The 9692-nt window shown below is 39.5% G+C and overlaps 1 pseudogene; it reads right to left on the reverse strand.

Annotated features, from left to right (window-relative positions):
* Positions 1–1977: 1977 nt before the first annotated feature.
* Positions 1978–9359, reverse strand: LOC139384727 (butyrophilin subfamily 1 member A1-like; annotated as a pseudogene).
* Between the last annotated feature and the right edge of the window lie 333 nt (positions 9360–9692).

Genomic DNA, 9692 nt, shown 5'->3' on the forward strand with positions numbered 1-9692 from the left:
TGCTCTCCTGCATCTGACTTCCCTGCCACGCACCCCTTACAGTACTGATATTTATGTATAGTTGCATATTTTCCTAATCTTGGGTCCCAGGAGAACACAGAATTTCTCATTTGGGTCCAAAGGCAGAAAAAGTTTAGAGTACTGATTTTGGACATGTGAGTGTTGCACTTGCTCCTTTCGGTCTCAAACGTATCTGTCATTGTTTGCAGATAGAGGTCTTGAGTATGGAGCGAGAGATTCGGTGATGAGATTTCCTCCGCTTGCTTAGAAATCAATATTTTCATCTTCATCACCTGAGTTATCTCATCATTCATTTGGTCAGCAACTTCAATGAGTTCTGCTGATTTGTCATCCAACTTAGTCATTGTGTTCATTAACTGATCGTCTTTGGTCTGCAGCATTTGGAGGAGAACATTGTTACTTTGAGTAATGCATATAGGCTGAATCAAAATAGAAGTGTCATTCTATTTTAGATCCCTCACAGGGGGTACCAATTATGTTGTGTCTCTGACTGATTAAATTATATGACATGCTATTTTATCAAATCGATTACCTAACGTTTAATTGATTATGTGATTGAATTAAACCATGCAACAATTAAACCATTAATAACCTGGGGCACCACGGAAGCATTCATTTATATAGAGCAGTTATCTCCAGAATCCAATCTCTTGAAAATCTGAAGATCTTTAATATCAATAGCAGTCAATCATTAATCGTCAACTTATTCAGTCTCATTCGGATGGTCATAAAGTACTGCACGAACCCTGGCTAACAAGTTGAATTAGCAATACACAAATTGGTGTAATTATTTATTTACTAAATACCAAAATAATCACACAGAATTACATATATATACACAGGATCGATAATACATCGATTACTAATCATGTCATGAAAATCCCCTAGTGGGCTAACCCAATATGACAGCTTGTTACACAAAAGAAGGGGGTTGGGTTTGAATGAAAGAGCGGGAAGATGGAGTGACAAAGGGATTGGGACTCTATCGGACCTTGAAAAGCTATTCTACCGTAAATACAGAATCTTATGCATTCTAATAACTGCCCATTCGGTGAAGAAAAATGCAACATATATATTTACTCTGAGCTGCCCTTCGATAGATGGGTCGAGGATGGAAGACTGGTTTGCCCAGCAGAGATCGCCATTGTCCTTTGAAGAATATTTCTGGTCGTAGTGTTGTAGAGCGGGTACATTAAAGTACCCTGTCGTTCTTAGGAGATTGTCTGTCCTTTCCTAGGCCACATACGTTTACAGCTGCAGCTGATAACTTGAAGTCTAGGATGTATCACTTCTTCAGTAAATAATCGTTCAATGTTCATACTAAGTTGCCATAATCAGTTTATGCTGTATTCTGGCTGGTCTAGTCGAAATACACCATTTCAGCGAGGTGATCATCACCTCCATGTTGAAATTAGCCCTTATAAACGTACGGACACCAGTCCTCACGTCATTGGGAACTAAGGTTAACTTCCGGCAACGGACTTTTGTACTGGAGGAGAGAAGGGCGTGTTTCATAGTTCTCAACCAATGTCTGTTCACTTGGGCGTGGCCACTGAGTGAGCATAGTTTACTTATGAAAACAATTCTCTCATTTAAAAGTTAAAATTACATTTCATATTTTCACAAATAGTTCCATATTTAATTCCATGTGAATCTGATAACTAGAATGTGTAGACTTTCCAAGATACAATTTATGTCATCCTATCATCAGATATAATGTCCCAGACAACAACTGATCTGACATCATATTCTTTATGTACCAACGAACACTTTCAACTGGTTGAGAAAGGGAACTATTGTTCCATTCCCCTGCCTTTTGATATTACCATACTTTCTCTGTGGTAACACAGGGCTTTCCAAGAGTCCATTCTGTAGAGTGGAGAGAAAAGGGGGACAGGTATTTATGGGGGGGTCATAAACCTCACCCAACAGGGCAAAGTCATGACATTAACACACACACAACCAGTATTTCAATGTTTGATATAAAACAGTTAGTCAGTGACACCTACAGGAGTGATGACCTGTGGGTCTGAGTTACCAGTAGCACCAGAATAAAAGAATGGATAGAGTTTCTCAGTGAAGGTGTAGCCAGTGAAGGAGTAGATATGAGACCTGGCCTCTACATTGTATAATGAGACCTGACCCTTCTCATAATCCACAAACACCCCCACCTTCTGGGGCTTCTCTCTCAGGGAGAGGACGACAGAGGGGTCAGTTAAAGCCTTGTATTCTTTAAACCTCAGCCAAACAGTCCAGCATCCATTCTCAGGTTTCAGGCGAATATACTTCTTCCTGTTGATGGACTCTCTGGCCACTCCTAAAGTCCACCCATTCTTCCCCTCCACCTGCACCTCGTAGTAGAATCTCCCTGAAGAGAAACCCTCCTTTCCCAGGACATAGGGAACAATATCAAACCTCTTTGGGTTATCAGGGAGATTCTGTTTTATGTCTCCATATCTAACTTGTTTCCTGTCTTCAGACAGAATGAGTCTGGGATGTGCTGTATCAGGATCTAGAGTCACATCCACTGTGGAGAGAAACACACACTTTATTAGAATAAACAAAATAAACATAACAATATGGGGGACTGCATTTTACTGCTCAGTACATTGCTCTGGGACACATGAATAAGTGATATGCTGTATCAGGGTCTAGAGTCACATCCACTGTGAAGTAAAAAATAAGAACATCAATATGTGGGAGGACAGTTTACTGCAGGACTTACTGCACAGTACATTACTGTAGACATATATGGTTATTGACAACAACATACTGTAGATGTGAATGTGTGGTCATGTTATTTCAAGTAATACCAGTATGTGAATATATTAATATTCATGTGAAACTCTAGTAGGGCTGGGCAATATGGTCAAAATATCATATCACAATACTTAAAATAAATTGACGGAATGACAGTATTTTATGCTTTTGAATAATTAAAATCATTTCCACAATGCCACGTAGGGCTGCACGATATGGAAAACAATCTATGCTTTATTTTTAACCGAATGTTGCAATTGTGATTTGACTTGCGATTTAGAGCAAAATACTTTGGTGAACTGTTGGAATCAAGGAAATAAAATGATTATTCCAATTCAATAGTTTGAATATAATAGTGGGCACTTTAAATACAGTGTTTGACATGACAACAAATGAAAATGCCAGGGAGGAGTTATTGTGACACGGTAGGAACCAAAGTGTTGACAAATGTTTCCTAGGGGACTCTACAATCTTTGGATACATTGCATGTTTTTGTTAGCTACTTCATGTAGCATACATATTCTTGCTTTGCTTATTCCTCTTTGTTTTAGAAGAAACTGTTGCGCAAAAAAACATGCAGATATACATCACCAGTCAAAAGTTGTGACACACCTACTCATTCAAGGGTTTTTCTTTATTTTTAACTATTTTCTACATTGTAGAATAATAGTAAAGACATCAAAACTATGAAATAACAATTATGGAATCATGGAGTAACCAAAAAATGTTTAAAATTAAAATGTATTTTAGATTCTTCAAAGTAGCCACCCTTTGGCATGATGACAGCTTTTTTTGCACACTATCTCAACCAGCTTCATGAGGAATGATTTTCCAACAGTCTTGAAGGAGTTCCCATAAATGCTGAACACTTGTTGGCTGCTTTTCCTTCACTCTGCAGTCCTACTCATCCCAAACTATCTCAATTGGGTTGAGGTCAGATGATTGTGGAGGCCAGGTCATCTGATGCAGCACTCCATCCCTCTCCTTCTTGGTCAAATAGCCCTTACACAGCCTGGAGGTGTGTTTTGGGTCATTGTCCTGTTGTACAACAAATGATAGTCCCACAAAACCCAAACCAGATGGGATGGAGTATCGCTGCAGAATGCTGTGGTTAAGTGTGCCTTGAATTCTAAATCACTGACAGTGTCACCAGTAAAGCACCCCCACACCACCTCCATGCTTCACGGTGGGAACCACACATACAGAGATCATCTGCATACTCTGCGTCTCACAAAGACATGGACACATTCGACCATGAAGGCCAGATTCACGGAGTCTCCTCTGAACAGTTAATGTTGAGATGTGTCTGTTACTTGAACTCTGTGAAGCATTTATTTGGGCTGCAATTTCTGAGGCTGGTAACTCTAATGTACTTATCCTCTGCAGCAGAGGTAACTCTGGGTCCTCCTTTCCTGTGGCGGTCCTCATGAGAGCCAGTTTCATCATAGCGATTGATGGTTTTTGCGACTGCACTTAAAGAAACTTTAAAATTTCTTGACATTTTCCGGATTAACTGACCTGCATGTCCTAAAGTAATGATGGACTGTCGTTTCTCTTTGCTTATTTGAGCTGTTCTTGTCATAATATGGACTTGATAATTTTCCAAATGGGGCTATCTTCTGTATACCTCTCCTACCTTGTCACAACACAACTGATTGGCTCAAATGCATTAAGGAAAGAAATTCCACAAATGTACTTTTAACAAAGGACATCTGTTAATTGAAATGCTATCCAGGTGACTACCTCATGAATCTGGTTGACAGAATACCAAGAGTGTGCAAAGCTGTCATCAAGGCAAACTAGAAGAATCTCCAATATAAAATACATTTTGATTTGTTTAACACTTTTTTGGTTACTACATGATTCCATGTGTTTTTCATAGTTGACGTCTTCACTAATATTCTACAATGTAGAAAATAGTACAAATAAAGAAAAACCCTGGAATGATTAGGTGTCCAAACTTTTGACTGGTACTGTAGTTAGTTCTACACCATTACTGGGATTATCCGTCTGTATACAGTAGGTAGTTACGTTTGCTCTGGCTCGGTACATTTATTAGCTAGCTAACGATTAGCGGCTAACAAGATTTAGGCCCAACTTGCTTAGAAAATACAAACTAGCTGTTTGCAGATGTAAGAAACAAACGTATAGTGTAATTATAGAACGCTAGTGTATTTATATTAATAAGAAGCAAAGTGAAAAGTTGTCATTAACATTGTTGCACATAGTGCATTGATACGGAGACTGAATGCAGTTGTCTCTTGGTAAGAGGAACAACAAATGCGCTCCATGAGTGACAGGGGGCGGGGCTAGGTCTGTGTGGAATGCGACATTGAGAGAGAGAGCGGAGAGAGATGACTCAAATAGCGAAGTAAACTATAAAAATAGACGTAACACACGGCGTATCACATTTAACAAACCAAACAGTCAAATACCGTTATGGAAAGTAAAGTTTAAAAAAAAATAAAACTTTTCGTGCATCACTACCAGAATATTGTAAAATACGGTATACAGCCCAGCCCTAAACTCTAGGTGGGTGGACTGGAGAGTACAACAAACACACTGACCTGCATGTTTTCTGATGGTTTCAAGTTCTACAATATAAACAGAGAGTATGTCAGAATTAGGGGATACCAGAAACTATGGTAATGTAATATTACAGTAGAGTATACTGTGTGGTGCCCTTGGAACACAATGACAAATCTCCTCTTAATCTCTAAACTTTATTGATAAGGTTCGGGACCAGAAACATATCCAAAGTGACATGGTGTAAAAATACATCCCTCTACCATAATATAGTATACCTTAAGCAACAGAAATATGATATGAAATATATTTTAAATACAATTCAGTATCATTCATTTACCTGGACAGCCCTTCATGTTTACTAAATCTGTGGGTAAATTAAACATAAAACTAATTATAATTCTTGCTAATTAAACATCTTGAAATAAATTAATAAAACAATATCATTCTTTGTGTAAAAATTTCCATAGCAGTGAGTAAAAAATTATTCCAATACAGTGATATTTTACCACATAATTTTGACTCATCTTTGTGCTATTTGCACAATGCAAATTGTAAGCCCTTGGAAATGGGCTCTCCAACCCTGTTCCTAGAGACCACCCTGTAGGTTTTTGCTCCAACCCTGGTCCTGAAGACCACCCTATAGGTTTTCGCTCCAACCCTGTTCCTGGAGAACCACCCTGTAGGTTTTTGCTCCAACCCTGTTCCTGGAGAACCACCCTGTAGGTTTTTGCTCCAACCCTGTTCCTGAAGACCACCCTATAGGTTTTAACTCCAACCCTGTTCCTGGAGAACCACCCTGTAGGTGTTCTCTCCAACCCTAATCTAGTGCACCTGATTCTAATAACTTGCTGGTTGATAAATTGAATCAGGTTAGTTATAACTAAGGTTGGATTGAAAGCTACGGGACGGCAGCACTACAGGATCAGGGTTGGAGAACCCTGGCTTAGAATATACATGTATGTATTGTGTATTGACCATAAGGGTCTAGTAATGCATCGTGCTCCTACTTACCCAGCTGATCAGCAAGTATCTCTGCAGACAAACAGATCAATTAAAGTCAAAGTATAGCATTCTTAATGGTGAATAATTCATTCAACTCCTTGTGTGGCAGGGGGATGGGGACAGTAAAAACAATGTGATAAAAAGCATTAATGTCAAATATGTAAGGATTTTAAATCCATGAAACTAGCTGCTGTACGCTATCCATTTCTGTTACACATGTAATGGGAATTATTTGTCTTCAATTGTTGTTTGGTATAACAATCAAATTGGGAGTAAAAAAATGACACATTGATGCATAGGACTGTTGGACACAACTTACTCAGCTTACGAGTGATGAGATTTTTCTCTGCAGACATGAAAAGAGAACCGTTAGAGTGAACATCCTTAATGAACACATCTCACATCCATGAAGAAGACAATTATTAAAATGGAAACATGACCCAATGCACAGGACCAGGAGTGTCAAACTCATTCCATGGAGGGCCTGGTATCTGCTGGTTTTTGGTTGTTCCTTTCAATTAAGACCTAGACAACCAGGTGTGTGGCGTTCCTAACTAATCAGTGACCTTAATCAATCAAGTACAAGGGAGGAGTGAAAACCCGCAGAGACTCGGCCCTCCATGAAATGAGTTTGACACATGCATAGGACTGTTGGACACTACTTTCTCAACTCAAGTCTGAGTTCATCTTTAACTTGCTCTGCAGAAATAAAACAGAAAACAGAGAGCATACTTAATGAACACAGAACCACAGTGTTTTCTCTGACAAAGTTCCATTTCTGGAGGAGAAACCTGCATGTTTGACAGTAAGACACCACTTAACTATCTCTTGACTGTGTTCAGCTTTGGATGCATCTACAGACATGACAATAGATAACAGTTTGAGGAAAAGTCCACAAAATGACTTACTGGTACTCAAGATGTTTTCTGATAAAGTCCTTTACATGAAGGAAGAAGTTACACTGATGTGCTTCAGGTAAACCATGCACTGAGATTTAAATAAACCTTATATTAAAACATCTACTATTTTTGTGGAGAAAGTTGTTTTAAATAGAAATGTTTGCCCTATACTGTGAACTGAATTTTATTTTATACAAATCCTTAAATACACCTGTACAGTATCTGACCAATGTCTGCTTTTTACTTCTAAACGTCAAACAGGGGGGGCTTATATTTGTCCTGTTTCACTGTATATACAAGTGTTTAACTTATACGAGAGTGAGTTGTGAAGTGGAACTGTGTTTATTTGCATATCCCAACTCCCCATGCGAGTGTGGTCACTACCAGGGATCAGCCATTATTGACGGTGACCCTAGAGTAATGAGGGTTAAGTGCCTTGCTCAAGGGTAGATTAACTGATCTTTTTCATCTTGTCTGCTCGGGGAATTGAACTAGCAAGCATTCGGTTCTAGTTCCCAACTCCTTGTGTATGTCACTGCAAACTGCACTGTAAAACATTTACATTCAGTCAAATAAACCCTTTAATAAGTTTTCTATGACTGTAGTCATTGTACAAACTTTTCCGCCACCAGACACTGAAAGCTGATATGACCACAAGGACAATGACCAGAGAGACAATCACTGCAAGGGCCACTTTCCATGTTTCTGTGTGAACAAGGATCAGCTCGCCTGCAAGACACAAATCAACTGAGATCAGTGACATGTAACCAATGCTACCACATAATAATATTAAAGGGACATTTCACTCATAAAGAATGTTTTGTCAGACGCTTACAGACCTCAAATGAAACCACGTCCCATGACATCAGCTGTGTAGCTCCAGCAATATGCCTCAATGCCAAATTAATGGAAAAGATGACCATCATCTAATTTCCTGGTTTAATGTTGTGTTTATTTTTTCTATTCATTTGAGGTGGAGGCATATAGCTGGATCTACAAAACCAACGGGGTTTCATCTTGACATTACAATACTTTAGAGTTCTAAACAATAATGATGTTACTCACTAGGGATGTGAAACTCTGTCTCCATCTTAATCACCTCATGTTGCTGCCTCTGTGTTAGTCTACAGTTAAAGCGGTTGATGTCAGTCTCCTTTATGATGGTCTTTAGTTTGACTACGTAGAATCCCTCATAGTCCCTGTCTGTCTCTGACGGTCCAGCAGACAGAGTGACCCCTTCACTGTCCAGCCACTCCAACTCAGGCTCAGGGAACCAGCCTTTAGTTACACACAGCAGAGCCATCCCTCCTTCTTTCTGTCCCTCAATGGAAACCTCTGGCTTGGATCCTATAGCTACAGACAAAAAGGGAGACTGGAGATGAAGTACTACTGAGATTGGGAGGAACATCACATGGGTTGTTGTATTTAAGAAATGTACCTCTGACGTAGACTTGAATGGTGGAATCATCATAATGTGTCTTAGACTCAACAAGACATTTATAATGTCCATCATCAGTGCCTTGTACCCTGGTCAGTTTCAAAGAGGTATTGCCCTTCTTCAGTTCCTCTTTAAACAACGATGTCCTTCCCCTGTAGGAGTGGATCTGATCATGGTATTTGTCTCTGCCGTCTTGGTAGAGATGGACTCTAATGTTTGACTGAGTGTCTGGGAGGTTGACTCTGAACCAGTCAACTCTCATGTCCTCAACGCTGATGTTGGGTTTGATGTAACAGGGCAGAATGATGTCATCACCAGCCACAGCAACAATGGCACGAGTCAGACCAAGAACCTCAAACTTCTCTGGAAAGAAAAACAACCAATCAATATCAAAAACGACCATGCATATCATCAACGGTTGGTCCCTTTCAAACTTTAACAGACCACACTAAAGATCAACACCAAACCTGGCCCAAATACTTAAGGTTTGCTTGATTTAGCTTGGTTGCCAATGGAATAGCCTAGTACTGAAAGTGCAAACCGTAGCCATCGTTCATGCAAATTCTCACATTGTTCACACACACACACACACACACAAAAATAACATGTGAGGTCACTCTACCAGAGCCTGCTCTTTGGAGGAGAAGCAGGAGATTGACACACAGACAGTCTGTCCAAGTCCACATCATTTCTGAGAGAGAGGATAACATACTGGGATTCAATGTAGGCGATGCTATGGATCATATGATATGGATTTATTATGTAATCACCTAAGACCACCTGAGACCTAAGACAGAAGACTAATTAAGGCAGACTTTCAAAAATATGTAAACTTGGTCCTTTTATTTAATAATATAAAACATTTCTCCCATTATCTCCATAATCCCTGACAGCTGCACTGAGGGATATGACAGACAGACAGACACACACACACTATTTAATCACCTGAGGCCAAAGACTACTCAAGACAGACTTTGTTAAATATGCTAAACTTAGCCTTTTTATCAAGGCCTGTCTGGTTCTCACACACAGCTATTTCCAAC

Source organism: Oncorhynchus clarkii, chromosome 26 (assembly GCF_045791955.1).
Source record: "Oncorhynchus clarkii lewisi isolate Uvic-CL-2024 chromosome 26, UVic_Ocla_1.0, whole genome shotgun sequence".
Classification (NCBI taxonomy): Eukaryota; Metazoa; Chordata; class Actinopteri; order Salmoniformes; family Salmonidae; genus Oncorhynchus; species Oncorhynchus clarkii.